We start from the raw sequence: 15739 nt of genomic DNA on the forward strand, positions 1-15739 counted from the left end.
GCCAATTGTGATCCTAGAAGGGACAATGTAGCCATGTATGGAGCACCAATATCTCCCAAAGAAGAGAAAGGACTAGGATCCCCCCCAAGGGGAAATCCTTGATTGGTGGAATCCATTATCTCAACCTAAGACCAACGAGGGGACAATGATGTTATTCCGAATTAAATGAATTTTATGATGCTTTGACACAACTTGCTTTTTCAACTTTTAAGAGTCGAGAAAAAGCTAAAGATGACTATAGTCGCCTTCGATTTTTAATGAGCCTGATGTGACAAGTGCTCAGATGGACCTTTTCTTTTAAGGAGTCGAAAAGGAACAAAAGTGACTACTCTGGAAATCTAGACAGAGGGATTACCACACCAATCGCAAAACTGCAATATACACCTCGGTGGTAAATTATAGAGAAATTATTGAGGACTTTACGTACGGCAGTCAATCTTCCCGAATGTTGTGTTCAGTGCATTGCGATCGATAGGGTGGCAGAAACGGCTTCCTAAAGATAAAGGATATATGCCTATTGTGGTCTCCCAATATATACTCGACGGTACGTGGGAGCACAAGTCCGTACCGGAACTTGTCGCATCAAAGAGGAGGAATCACCCAACCTACGATGAAAACGATAATTACCAGGCTTTACGACGCCGGAATACGTCTCTAGCCTAGACTTCTAGATGTTGTGCGTTAGGTTCCAAAGCATTTTTATGTTCATTGAGGTTTATTTTACAGTTGATATTTCTTAAGAAGTTTGCCTTTCAAGGTTCACCGCGTGATGTAGATGTACAATTCCTAAATATGCAATCTAAAATGATAAACAGTCGTTTATTTTCTTTTAGCAATGAAAATCCTAGCTACTAAGGAAAGAAAAATACAATTCTTTCAACATAGAGAAGATAGCACACACTAAATGCACTTTTCCTAAATCAATTTCCTCATGCAGTCTAAATGCAAATGCACATGCATGTATTTGTTTTTCCGTTTCCTTAATGTGAGAATGCCAAAAATAAAACTAAGTAATGATCTGAACTACTTTTCTTCAAAGCGACAATTTAACAATTTCTTTTCAAAATGAAAGGAAGACTAAGACGACACTTTCAATTTCGAATGGGAAACTGCTTTCGACACTTCAAAGAATTGACAATTCAAATCAAATACAATGGCAAAAGTACAATCAACTATCTAAAAGAGGAAGACTTTACGACACTCTTTTTCTTGACTCACAACGATAGTTGCGACACTTTCGAATCAAAAGATGACAGTTCGATTAAGCTACTATTTGCAAAGGAGGACTGTAAATTACAAAAAATACATAAAAAACAATTCCTTATCAATGGAGGCTGAATATTGTGAAGGAAGAAGGCTTCAACAATGATATACTGATCATAAGCAACAAAAATACTAAGTAGCGCTGAAACAATGAAGAAAAAACCAAAATATGGAGAGAGAAACAGTCTCATTCAATCATCGCACCTGTCCTTAAGGGAAATAGGGATGCATCTCACCTACAACACACGGGAGGTGCTATGCATCCAGAATGCCAATGAGAGACAGTGCGATGGTCTAGGGACGAGACTGAGCTTGGTTTTCACGCACAGTTTGCAGCTAAGTTCAGGGATTTAGGCTGAGCTTATGATGGACAGTAAACACAAAGTATAGAGGTATGATCTAATGAGGTTATTGAGCTACCACCAGGGCACTTAGGATGTTTGCAAGTCAAATGTTCAGTTCATAAACCAACCCAGAGATTGATTGAAGCAGCGTTGATCTACTTTGCAGTTGCATAGCAAAAGAAGTTCGAAGGCTAGCTGGCTTAATTTAAGGCTCCGTCTGTAGTTTATAAAGCAAACAGCAGTAACAAACAAACAAACTATTCGCTTCCCAGTGGAGTCGCCATTTTGTTTCCAGGAAAACTAGTGTCTATTCAAATTTGCTAGTCCCACTAAGACGGGTAGCTATCTTAGAAACATACAATTCAAAGTAACTTGTGTTTTCCTTTACGGGAGATGATAAGAGAGAAGCAGAGAGAACCAACCTTAGTCTTTCACTTGGCTCCTTGCTCTTTTCCTCTCTCCTTTGATAGAGCTTCACCACTCCTTTCTAACTTGTCCCACTTCAAAGAACACATGTAGAGACAAAGCAGCAAAATACCATCAATGCATAGAGATCTAAAATACCATAAACAATGTAGAATCAGATGTACATTAACCATACAAATGCATACATAAATACAAGATTCAGAAATACACAAGTATATGGAGGAAAACTCAAATAACTTTATTGATAGAAGTAGAAGAGAGGATTACAACCCAGCTGTCTGATCCAGTGCCATCCTCCCAACATGAAAGCCCTCTTCACCTCATGAAAAGCTAGATCACCCAACAATACAATATCTCAAAGAGAAACCAACAACACTTCCTTACAAAATACAAAATTCCAGCCCTTGTCCCACTTCAAAGAACACATGTAGAGACAAAGCAGCAAAATACCATCAATGCATAGAGATCTAAAATACCATAAACAATGTAGAATCAGATGTACATTAACCATACAAATGCATACATAAATACAAGATTCAGAAATACACAAGTATATGGAGGAAAACTCAAATAACTTTATTGATAGAAGTAGAAGAGAGGATTACAACCCAGCTGTCTGATCCAGTGCCATCCTCCCAACATGAAAGCCCTCTTCACCTCATGAAAAGCTAGATCACCCAACAATACAATATCTCAAAGAGAAACCAACAACACTTCCTTACAAAATACAAAATTCCAGCCCTTGGATCTCTAGGATGAGGGATCCATATATAAATATTTGCAGGGGGTGAGTCAGCTTCTGGGATTTTCATTAGTATCATTTCACTGATAGTTCTTGGTTCCACTTGGAGATTTCATGATCTCTTACTCATCCTTGGGTGAATTCAGAGAGTCAAGTGTCATATGAGCAGTTTCTAGAGTATTCTCTGAGTTTCCACCTAGCCAACTCCCTCTACCATTTGTCTGCTCTCGCTCATCACACCCTATAGAAGGGTTTTTAAGTATGCATCGCACCCCTTGTGTGTAACAAGTGAGATGCATCACACCCTCAGCATGGAGCAGGTTGTATGGTTCAGTTTTGACCAGTTCTGAGTAGTTTTTCAAGGAGAACTTCTGGGAAATGATGTAATCAGTTGACCTTCATCCTTTAGGGTTTGAAACAACACTTTTAGGGGTTTGAGAGCCCTTGGTTTATCGACGTATGTGATTGGGGTTGCAGTGCCCAAATATGTCTATAACACATACAATCCAATTAGAGCCACTACCTGAACCGAAAAGAAGTTGTCTTAAGGTCCGGACCGGGTGGTTTTCCCCCTATGTTGAAGCAACGATTTTCAAGGCCTCAACACTTTTTGGTGCGATAAGGAGGGCACGCAGACTATGAATGAAAATTAAGTCCAATCCAAAAACAAAAGGCCATTACAAGAGTCATTCTCCCTCTGAATCTCCTACAACTTCCAGATCCTCTACTAAAACATCTTGAAAGATGGCTTCCCAAATTCAATCTTGATGATGGATTACCTGTTGAAGAGAACCTTCATAATTATAAGTTAGCCATTAATCTTAATGGGGTATATGAAGAAGATGTTTTTGTTAGATTATTCCCATACACTCTTACAGGATTAGCAAGGTCTTGGTACTTTTCATTACCAACCAATTCTATTACTAGTTGGGATATTTTTGAAGAACAATTTTTGATCAAATTTGGTGATGATCGCTCAACCACATCTCTTATCAATGACCTTTCCAATTTAAAAACAAATTTAGGGCAAAAGATAAAAGATTTCAATTCTAGTTTTAACAAATTGTTAAATAAAATCCCAATTACTTTTATACTTGGTGTCAATGTACAAACTAAATGGTATATTTCATCTCTTCCTTCTAAAATAGGAATTTTCGTAGATAGAGCTAACAAAAATACCTTGGTAGATAACTTGAAAGAAGTTATGTCTGTAGAGAAGGGGATAAATGCACTAGAAAAGAAAAAAGATCAGGAACACAGAAAATTAAAAATAGCTACATTTAAGGATGAAGCTAAAAAGAAAACACTAACGATCCCTTTGATCTTGAACGCTTACAACAAGTCCATAAAACTTTTTCTAACGAGATGGTAGAGATCAAAAAACAATTAGCTAAATCCTCTTCCAAAAAACCTTTTAGACCATTCAAAATAAATTAACCACCTAATACACAACCTCCAAACAGGATCTCTAATGCAAAAACTAATGATGGAGATGAGGAAGAAGCAACATTTTCTACTGATGAATCCCAAGATGAACAAATAACTGAGTTAAATGGAATGTGGGATTTTATGCTTCCTATTCTTGATAGTGAAAATAAATATGAAGCATTACCTGTTAGCACAGGAAGTAAATGTTTAGTTGATCTTATACAATTAATTCAGAAACATAAACCTTCGACTTCCACTGCTAAAGATAAAGGTGTTGTTAAAAAATCCACTTCCACTTCTCCCCCAAGTAATTCCATCTTCTTCCAATTCTCCATCTTCACCTAGAATATTAGTAGTTTAAGATACTATTGAGTACAATATAGTTGAGGATATGATGAAAATAAAAGCAAACATTTCCCTCCATAAACTCACTAAACTCAAACAACAACAAATTTTTTTACTAAAAGAGTTGAATGTAGTACTTGCTTATCCTCTTCCTACTGTTGTGGTATTCAAAGCTTCTAACAGAATGGGTAAGACTCTTGTTCATCCATTATTCAATTCATCTGATGCTATTCTGATAGGTGACAGGTCTAACTCACATACTCCTCCTTTTATTTTTTACTTTTGAAATATTAATAAAAATGTACATAACTTCTTGGTAGATTCAAGGGCTTCTTCAAATATCATGACATATTCAGTTTGTCTGAAATTAAACATGTCACCACAGAAAAATCCAATTTACATTGTGCAACTCGATAGGAAAAAAGTCAAAGTCATAGGAGAAATGAATTTAGTTATTATTAGATTATCTTCGAATCCTGAAGTGTGTCAAATAATTGATATGCTTCTTGCTGATATCCCAGATTTCTACGGTTTAATTCTTAGTAGAGATTGGTCAGAAAAACTACACGGCTATTTTGCCACTGATTGGTCTCACTTATGGCTCCCATTTAATGGAAAGCCGAATAAAATCAGAATCAACTGAGAAAAACATATGAAACATCCAGTAACAAATTTCAAAGGTGAAAATGAGTCAGTAGTATTTAATAACAAAATTCTTGGAAACTACTCTACTAAATCATTTTTTTAGAATTTTAAAGCACAAACGTCACCATTTCTGAGTAATTCTATAACTTCTAAAATTGAAAATTTTTCACAGACAAACTTTTCGAGATGTGTAACTATGCTAGAAAAACCATTAGTTAATTCCTTATTCTGGACATTGTATTTTGATGGGTCAAAATCAAGAGATGTTGCAGGAGCAAGTTGCATATTGATTAATCCTGAAGGTGTGAAGACAATGTTGAATTGCAGATTGGAATTCGAATGCACAAATAATATTGCAGAATAAGAAGCATTGGGCCAAGGTATGTATAAAGCTATTAGCCTTGACCTTAAATGCTTCCAAGTTTATGGAGACTCAGAAATTGTAATTAAACAAGTAAGAAACATGATGCATTGTATCTCTACACACTTGAAGCATTATCAACCATTGGTTCAGTCTCTCACTTCACATTTTTTAGTGTTTAATATTTTTTTTGTTCCTAGAATTCAGAATGCTAGCGCCGATCTTCTTGCTAACGTTGCATCAAAACTGGTCCCATTCAAAGATTACAGTCCCTATAGATTTTCTATAGAATTAATCTTTAGGTCATCCATTCCTGATAATATCACCAACTGGCAGGTATTCAATGATGATGAAGACATTTTAACTTTCTTAACTTCTGAAAAATCATACGATGACTAAATAGTTGATGAGGATGAACACAATCAATTAAAACAGAAATTTGAGGATAATCCCATACCTAAATTTGTAGTTAAACTTGAGGATATATATGATTTAAAAGACAGATTTAAAAGAGTTACTAATTCAAAACTACAGAGTTCAACTCTAAGATTTGAATTAATAAATCTTGGGACAAATCTTAATCCTCGGAACATCAATTTAGGACTTGGTGTCTCGTCTGAAGAAAGATTATCCTTCATCAAATTGTTAAATAAATATAAAGATGTCTTTTCTTGGAGTTATGAAGATTTGAAGACATTTGACACTTCTATCATTCAACATACAATCCCAATGATATCAAATGATAAACCTGTCCAACAAAAACTAAGGAAAATTCTTCTGAACTTGGAAAATAAATTCAAAATAGAATTGAATAAACTCCTTAAGGCTAAAATCATTTTTACTGTTAGGCATTCAAGATGGGTTTCCAACTTTGTACCTGTTAGGAAGAAAAATGGTGATATCCGAATTTGTATAGATTTTAGGAATCTTAATAAGGTCAATCAAAAGGATAATTTCCCTGTACCCACTATGGAACAAATTTTACGATCAGTTGTTGGTTCCAAACTTATCTATTTTCTTGATGGTTTCTTTGGATATAATCAAATTATGGTTCATCAAGATGATAGGCTAAAGACTACTTTCAGAACCAAACGAGGAACTTATGCTTACCAAAAAATGCCATTTGGTTTAATAAATGCAGGGGTCACTTTCCAACGAGCCATGGATATATCTTTCAAAGGACTATTAAATAAAATGGTTGTTGTTTATCTAGATGACATTATTGTTTATTCAAAGAACATAAATAGTCATTTATAGGACTAAAAACAGATTTTTCAACTTTGTAGAAAATATGGTATTTCACTAAATCCAGAAAAAAGTCTTTTTTTCACTCTTAGTGAAAGGAAACTTTTAGGATTCATTGTGTCAAAAAATGGAATTTACATTGACCCTGATAGAATAAGAAATTTCAGAAATTTCTCCACCATATAACAAAAAAAACATGCAGTCATTTTTTGACAGATCAATTTTTTCAAAAGGTTTGTCCTTGATTTCTCACAAATTATTTTTCCATTACAACAAATGATTAAGAAAAGCACAATTTTTTAATGGGGTCATCATGAAAAGCAATCATTTGATTTAATCAAACAGGCAATTATCGATGCTCCTTTTTTAAATACTCTGAATTTCTCCGATTATTTCATCTTATACACTTTTTCCTCTTCAACATCTTATGTCGCTGTTTTGACACAAATTAATAATCAGAAAATTGAAGCACCCATCTCATTTTTCAACTCAAATGTTTCAGGTTGCTGAATTGAATTATTCAGAAGTAGAAAAACAGGAATTTGCTATATATAAACCTGTAAAGCATTTAAGACCCTTTTCTCTTAAAAAATACACGCGAAAATAATAGTCCCATTCCCAGCAGTGAAGCAACTACTAATGCAGAAAGAATTAGGAGAAAATAGAGAAAATTGGGTAACAACTCTACAAGAATACGGCATCGAAATAAAACTAGCCAAAATTGTTAGAGGGCAAGGTTTTTGCAAACTACTTATAGCAGAATCCAACATACCAGCCGAAGAGGACATAGGTAACAATGAACACATTTATGAGGTAAGTGTAATTGATGTTGATTCCTAATAAGTTGATTTAAGTTTTTACTTGAAAAATGGATATGCTCCTCCTGAACTCAATCATATAAAAAAAGAGCTTTATGATTAAAAGAAAAATTATGATATTGTTGATAACGTGTTATTTAGGAGAGACTATGATTCCATATTATTAAGATGCTTAGAAAAGTCTGAAGCACAGACAGTTTTGCAGGAACTTCACAATGGACCAACAAGTGGACACTTTGGAGGAGATACTACATCACACAAAATATTACGTTTTGGATACTACTGGCCCACTCTCTTCAAAGATACCCACGCGTATGTGAGGAAATGAAAAACATGCCAAATTGCTTCTAGAAGACAAAGGAAACCAGCTTTGCCTTTGCAGCCAGTCAACATTAATCATCCATTCGAATAATGGGTACTAGATATCATAGGTGAGATCGTTCCTAATTCTTCTAAACAACATAGGTATATTCTGACTCCTACAGATTACTTCACTAAGTGGGCGGAAGTAATTCCGCTAAAGGTAGTCAAGTTTGAATCTGTTATTGAATTTATTGATCAATTTATCATTACAAGATTTCATTTTCCTTTTGCACTTATATTTTATAATGCTTCTTATTTTTCGGGTACCAATATGATTGAATTTGCATTTAGGAGATGTTTTAGAATCAAATATTCTACTAAATTAATATCCCCAGGGAAATGGTTTACCAGAATCCACTAATAAAAATCTCCTTAGAATAATCAAAAGAACTGTAGATCAAAATCAAAGAAACTGGCATAAAGCTTTAATATTTTCTCTATGCGCTGATAGGATAACTCAGAAGGCCTCTATCAGCACTTCACCATTTAACCTAGTCTATGGGAAGGAAGCCATTATTCCATCACATCTAGCTCTTCCTTCGTTAGCCCTAGTTCAATTTATTAAAGAAACACTTTCTTCTTTATTGCAATTAAGAAATTCACAAACCCTAAAACTAGAAGAAGAAAGGGAAAAGGCTAAACTCATACACACCAAACATCAATAGATGGTAAAAGCTTCTTTTGATGCAAGTTCAGTCACACAAAGATCCTTCCAAGTTGGAGATCTAGTTTTCAAGTGGGACAAAGCACACGAAGAAAAAGTGAAACATACCAAATTTCAGAAATTATGTCTTAGTCCATTTCAGATTGTTGAACAAATAAATCCATCTATGTTTATACTTCAAGATTTATCAGGAAAGAGAGATTATCTCCCTGTAAATAGGCTCATATTAAAGAAATTCTTTTCTTAATTTAAAAAATATATATATAGAATAAAGAATAAAATCTGTAAAAATCACTCCCATTGTATATCTCGTTGCAATTCATTTTCCTTTTACAAATTTTGTTAATAAAATGTTAAATAGTACTCTATTAACTTTTCAAACATCTCTTGAAGTTATTTTTATTTTTCATTTTGAAGGTAGGAATTTTTAAGAAGTGGTTACCAAAATTGAAAATTAGATAAAAGTTATATAGCTCTGAAAATCTTTTCCATTAAGTCATAAAATCTTTGAAAAACCTCAAAAAATTATATATTTTTACTCTAGTTTCAGTAAAAATAGTTATTCTTAAAAAGTAAAGACCGTCTTACAACTTAAAACTTTCAACTCAGATTTGTCATAAGGAGTCAATAGTCCTCCCTATCCATTAAAAAGGGAATTTTTTAGAGTGTAATCCTAAAATATAATAAATCTAAAAAGATAAGAGGTCTCATCATGAGGTTTCTTACCATGTTCATAGGGGACCAATTAAACAAATATTACCACTCTCAACACCAAATCAAGGTAATGGCTTATGATTTTTAAATGTAAGACAAGGGACCTCATCACGAGACATATTGTTCAGTTTGATTGTTATCAGTGAATGGCGTTGTCATCATCTGGCCACCAGACCAGGACAATGGCTTTTTAGCATAATAAAAAATAAAAAATAAAAATAAGAGAAAAAATAAAATTTACCTCTAATTATTGCACTATTACATGGATGTGACACTAGATTGTTGTTGGTTAAAGGGTAACCCTGTCGAGGCTAATATGTCTGCTGGTAGCAGTGGCTCTACCTGTGACGAACAAGTAAATTTTAAAGCTAAGTCGTAAAAGGCCCCCTACTTTATCTTTATAAACTGATTGATGACTGATACAAGTAAATAGGTGTTTTTCATTCACAAAAGGTTTTTAAAAGAGATTGCAAGTTAATGATTTTTATAGTCAGAGTAATTTAATTTATCTAGATGTTTTGAAAAGCAATTTTCACTTAGATTATTTTTACTGAATTTTTGGAAAATTTCATTTATCAGAGATAATAGGTTCTTCCAGTGAATCGACAATTGTTGTACTGTCCAATAACCCCCATTTTAATGTATTATAAATCTCCTATGAAATTTATTATATTAAAATAGAGACCCTTCATCTCAAAAAATCTTATAATTAAAGTTTAATAATTAGGATTTTTAATTAAAATCCAAATATTAAATTTTGATTATCCAAAAAAAAAAACCAAATTAAATGGCTCTTGAGACACAAACTATACTTAGGCTTCAAAAACCTTAAGAATTTAAAAATATGGGTTATCTAAACAAAACAATTCAGATTTTTATTCCCCTAAAGTTCAAACCTTAACAAACTCCGACTTATCCCAAGATAAAATCCATTACAATTCATAAAACCGTCCGTGGCTACCGCAAGTTCTAAAAAAAACTTAAGTCCATACCCCACAATCGATTGCGATATGCAATTAAGCCTAGACCTGCAAGATTATAAAAATTAATTTTATTTAAATCCCATGTTCGGAGCTATCAGAGTATCCAAGAGTCTAAAGGTTTTGCCTGCTACACACTACCGATTGCGATATGCGATATAACCAAACCCGCGTTGATTATTAACTTCACTTCATTAAAATCCCGTTTCTAAATCTATCGCAAGAACCATTGCCTTTTCTAATTGCGATATGAGATAAGGCTCGAACCCGTCGAGATTATACACTACGATTTATATTTATATCGCGTCTGGGGCCTATACCACAATCTCAAAATTCTAAAAAAGTCATGCCTCATACCAACACCAATTGCGATATGATGTCAGTAATGACGTCAGATCCACATCATCACCATGTCGCCTTCCACGTCACTTGTTAGTCACCACATCATAGCGACGTCATTCTTGACGTCACCCCGGGATCTCGCAATCACAATATTTAAAGGGACATGACTTATAATAAACTCTTCACCCTAGCCGATTTGCGATATGCGATAAGGCCTAGACACGACGAGATTATTCATTCCAACTCATACATACCCTGCGTCTGCGACTATCGTGAATAACAAAAGAACACTATTTCTGTCTCCTGCCCATTCCGACTGCGATTGGGATTTTATCTGAGAAGTAGCCTCTTGGATTTTATATGAAATACTTCCGGTCTAAAGCAATTGCGATTGTTCTGAATTTTTGCCCCTGATTCTATTTCGATTGCAATTGTTTTATGATCTGCCCCAAAACTCTGATTTTCGATTGCGATAAGCCGTAAAGCTCCACCTCCTCACTCCACAATCATCTCCATGATGTCAGTGTCGGATTTATTGCGCTCCACATTTTCCTAATTTCTTGCAAAAGTGATTTGTTTCAAATAAAATTCGTTTATCATCTCATTTATGTTTATCTTATCGATTCTTGTTTTCCATGTTCAGGTTCATGACAGAGAAAAACAGTTGTATTGACAATGGCAGATCAGTTCAAACAAACATCCAAAGAATTCGATGGCACAAATAAAGCTAATAATGACAACAAATCATTTTTCATAAACTTCTACCAAAATATTGTTTTCCTTTAAGCATTGTTGAAGGGATCTGTTTAATGCCCTCAACACTCGGCACAATAGATTAGAGTAGTTTTCTACTATTTAAGCTTAGATGCTATAGGAAATAAGGGTCTTTAATTTTATGAAGAAAGGCTTACGAAAGCTCGCACTATTGTACTTTCATACTTTTCTCAATAAAATGACTGACACATTGTTTTTCGAATTTTCATAAAGAATTTTGAGAAGTTGAACTACTATAATCCCAGAATCATCTTTGTTAGAAGAACTAAACTGTTGTTATTTCTTTTATGACCTGAGCGAAGTGCATCTAGTATTTCTATCATTGTACCTATGTTTTGTTCATAAGTAACTAGTAAATTTATCTTTTCAAATTGTTTATTACTTGATATTTAAAGAACAATGTTACGTGTATTCACTACTGATCATGCTGCTATTGATATTTTTATACATGTTAAGCAATTTGGTGTGATATTCTAAATGTGATATGAGTTTACACATTATTTTGATTAACTAATTAATCAAACTAATCATCTTGAAACAATTTCATTTCCATTGGTGTTTGAGCAATCTATATTGTCATTTACTAAGGAAAATCATTGTAGATCGCATCTAGATAAAATTTATACAATACCAGGTTATAGAGTAGATTAATACATATTTTTCCATTTAATTCATTACTGCAAATCCATCCATCTCACTTTCCGGACCAGGTGGTTTTCCCACTGTGTTGAAGCAATGATTTTCAAGGCCTCAACAAGTTATTAGCCGGAGGGCTGAAATTTCGAGGAAGTCTCTTTCCAAGTGAGTCGACGGAGAGAAGCGATTCCAAATTGAGTTTTTTTCGGGGCAGAGGGAGCAACACAGAAGCCTCCACGTGAGGAGAGCTAGGGGGACACAGATTTTTTATGCAGGTAGTTTGATAGGAAAAAAATCGTCAGAAGAGAAAGGAGAAGCACTATTGAGGGAATATCTTCCTTAGAGAATTCCTAACCAAGGAATTTGAATTATCTAGAGCTGAGAAACTAAAAGGGGCCATGTTTTTATTAGCTCCAGTAGGGAGTGCATAGGCTAGACCAGCAACAACGCAGAGGAGAGAGGAGATTTTCGACATTTGTGGCAAAATGGAAACCAGTGGCTTGAGGGATCAGGATAGGTTGGATGGGGAATCCAACTATGTCATCTGGAAGGCAATAATGTCATTCCTTATAGATGAGCATGCCTTCAAGACATACATCGACAATGTGGTGGTTGTCCCTGCAGTTGCAGATCCGTTGAAGAAATACAAGGCTGAGATGGCGAAGGCGAAAATAATGATTCTAGACAGAGTGAAGGATCATGTCGTCTGTCACATCGCTAGCCTAAGGAATGCTAAGGAGAAGTGGGATGCTTTGTCTATGTTATATAAGGGATCTTCTGAGTAGCGAAAGATGCACCTTGAACATAAGCTAAGATTTGCTCAGATGCAGAAGGGGGAGTGTGTGGATCCATTCCTCACGAAGCTTTAGGAGACCTGTGATGAATTGTCTATTGTGGGGCATACACCTCAAGATTCAGAGTTGGTTATGCTGGCCCTCAATTTTGTCTCAAATGAGTGGCAAGTCTTTTTCTAGAGTATCTTGGGCAGATCAACCTTGTCGAATTGGGATGAGATGTGGGCAGCACTAAAATAAGAGGAGTTGAGGAGACACTTAGTGTTACACAACATTTTGTCACTGTCCCTGTACTCCCCGTTCCTTGATCCTGGAGGACCTCTACAGTGAACCCCGCATGCTTTTCCTGCATGAAGAAACTCCCATTATGTCCCTCTACATGAGCATATCATATACCTTTTGCACCATTTCCCCTGAAACTTCTGTTTTGCCCAGTTTACAAGATCGATGCTAATGGCATTTGTCTCCCCCGCGCCAATGTGCAGAGATTAGCACTACACCTCGCGCTGACTGGATCAAATGAGCTGTGTTTCAGTCGCGCCAGTCCTGTTATGGAATGTTTTTTAAATTAGAACTGAAGCTTCCAGCTCTAGAAGCTCCGTAATGAAAGTTTGCTAAATGGTTTGGCCGGATGGGGTCGAAGATCACAGTTTGGGCTCCTTTCCCCTATAATGATGGAACTACCCCAAGGGATAAGTCCTTCTCCCATGAGAAGAGGATCCATCTCCCATCCATATTTCCTATATAAACCCCCCTTCTTCCCAAGCACAAGCTAGTTACAGTTTTTGGTTGAGTGTGAGTATACTATTTTGGATTAGACAAGCAAGCTATTACTAGTTGTAGCCATCTAGTTGTGTGAGGGAGAAGTGTGTTTGGTTTGGAGTGAAGACTAAAGGGAAGAGCCTTTAAACTATTGTTGTTTGAAGCCATCATGGAATGCTAGCAGAAGTGTGTGGGAACCCGGTCTTGTTAGAGGAAGATTGCAGCGTCAAGACAAATGGTTGTAATCTCTCTTTGATATTAATATATGCAACCATCAATTGATTTCCTACATGTTTTGTAATATTACATATCCATGTCTTAATGCTTCTTGACTTGTTAAGTAGGTTGAATTGCAATTTGTCTATTATTATGTTTGTGTTCTGTTGTTGTTTACTTGTTTCAGGAGCTTGAAGAAGGAAGCAAGAGATTGTTGGAGCGAGCAAGCGAGGACATCATCAAGTAGGATAAGTGACCAAGAGGTAGGCCCTCTTGATTGATTCTAACCTAAGGAAATCTTCCATAGAATGTATTTGTTGTGGCTAGACCCATTATTAGGCTAGAGGAATTTGTTCGTGTCCGCACTTATAATTTTACTTCACCACAAATTGGCGACTCCGCTAGGGATCCTGTCTTTTTGTTTGTTTTGGATTTCGTGAGAAATTTTCTAGTTTCACGTTTTCCCTTTGGTTTAGTTTCTTTTCTCCTGCTTACTGGCCTAAGTCTAAAATTCATAGTAGCAGATCTGGTCTATATTTTGAAATTTTTTTATTTTTCCTTAGTTACCTCGGCCAGCGCGCTTAATCCACTGACAGTCACACCGACCAGCACGAATTGTTGAGGAACAGTTGTGCCGACCAGCCTCTAGCGCTTCTTGTTAGTTAGGCAGTCGTGCTAATCCCTGTAAGTGAAGATTAGGGCTTGACCCCATTCTTGGCCAGTGTGTTCTGCTCTTGTGTTTTGACCTCGTGAGCCTTTTTTATTGTTTTCTCCCTGATTAGAAAGCTACTTTTCATTTGGTTTTTCTTTCTTGTTGGCTTGTCATATTTCTATTTGATTGATTGAGTCATTGAGTGGCCAATGACACTAAGGCATCTAGTTAGTCACCCATTCAGTAGCTTGTGGACTCATTAAGTCAGGTTGTGGGTGTGTTCGCTCCTTGCATTTGTTTTTTGGTCCTTTTTACGACTTTGACCTCTTTTTGCACAAGTTTGAAAAAGTTTCATTTACTAGCTTGAATGTCTCATTCCGGCATAGGTTACATTGTTGGTCTTGTGTTTGGTAAAGTCAATATTTAATTGATCTGGATGAACTTCTCTTTTCATGTTTTCATCTGCTTGAAGAGCTCATTGTCTCGAAAACTTTTTCATTGAAAGATTTTATGTGAAAAGTTTGTTTTGTTGTTTCATGAGAAAGTATGAAATTCTAGCTTGTTGCATTATTATGTTTCAATAATTTGCATCTCTTAAAGACTAGAATTGCATCAACATTTAAAAAAGGGAAGATTTTTTTTTTCGTTTTGGAAGGACTAATAGATAAGTGCTTGTCAGGAAATTAGGAATTGGAATGCATTTTTCATTAGCTTATTTTTTGAAAAATTAAGGTAGTGAAAGATCATTTCATTTTCAGTTGCTTGATTGTTTGCATTTGATTGAGTAGTTTCTACCCTCTCTAGTGTAGGCATTTCATCGAATTGAAAGGGTCTTGTCCCATTTAATCGCATTTTAGGTTTTTTCGAGTAGCCTCTCTAAGACCTGAAAACTGAAAATTAACTCAAGATAAACTCTAGAATGAATTCAATTAACCTATGGCGCATTTGACATAAACAATCACATCTAGAAGGTCTAGGCTAGAGACGTGTTCCAGCGTCTTTAAACCTAGCAGCTATCGTTAGCTTCGACATTAGACAGCGCTAGCACAGATTTGTGCTCCCTGTACCGTCGAGTATATAATGGGAGGCCCCACTAGGCTGCAATCTTTTTATCCTTAGGAAGCCGAGTAGGCCACCTTGCGAACGTGATACACCGAACACAACATTCGGGGAGATTCCCTGCTCGTACTTCTTGGTTTTCCAGGAGGTATTCTGCAGTTCACGG

General features: G+C 35.6%; 1 protein-coding gene and 1 long non-coding RNA gene across 4 annotated transcripts in view; one reads left to right on the forward strand and one right to left on the reverse strand.

Annotated features, from left to right (window-relative positions):
• LOC149149386 (uncharacterized) overlaps nucleotides 1–11575 on the forward strand; it is a 53543-nt gene extending 41968 nt beyond the window's left edge. Inside the window, exon 3 of the mRNA XM_089439869.1 lies at nucleotides 11324–11575. The gene's annotated coding sequence lies outside the window, so the exon portion shown is untranslated. The remainder of the gene's footprint in view (nucleotides 1–11323) is intronic.
• LOC149149383 (uncharacterized) overlaps nucleotides 1–15739 on the reverse strand; it is a 386921-nt gene that overhangs the window by 173134 nt on the left and 198048 nt on the right. The window lies entirely within an intron of this gene.

The sequence above is a fragment of the Pinus tabuliformis genome, chromosome 9 (assembly GCF_031772625.1).
Source record: "Pinus tabuliformis cultivar Carrire ecotype Pingquan chromosome 9, CPIR1, whole genome shotgun sequence".
In the NCBI taxonomy this organism is placed as follows: domain Eukaryota; kingdom Viridiplantae; phylum Streptophyta; class Pinopsida; order Pinales; family Pinaceae; genus Pinus; species Pinus tabuliformis.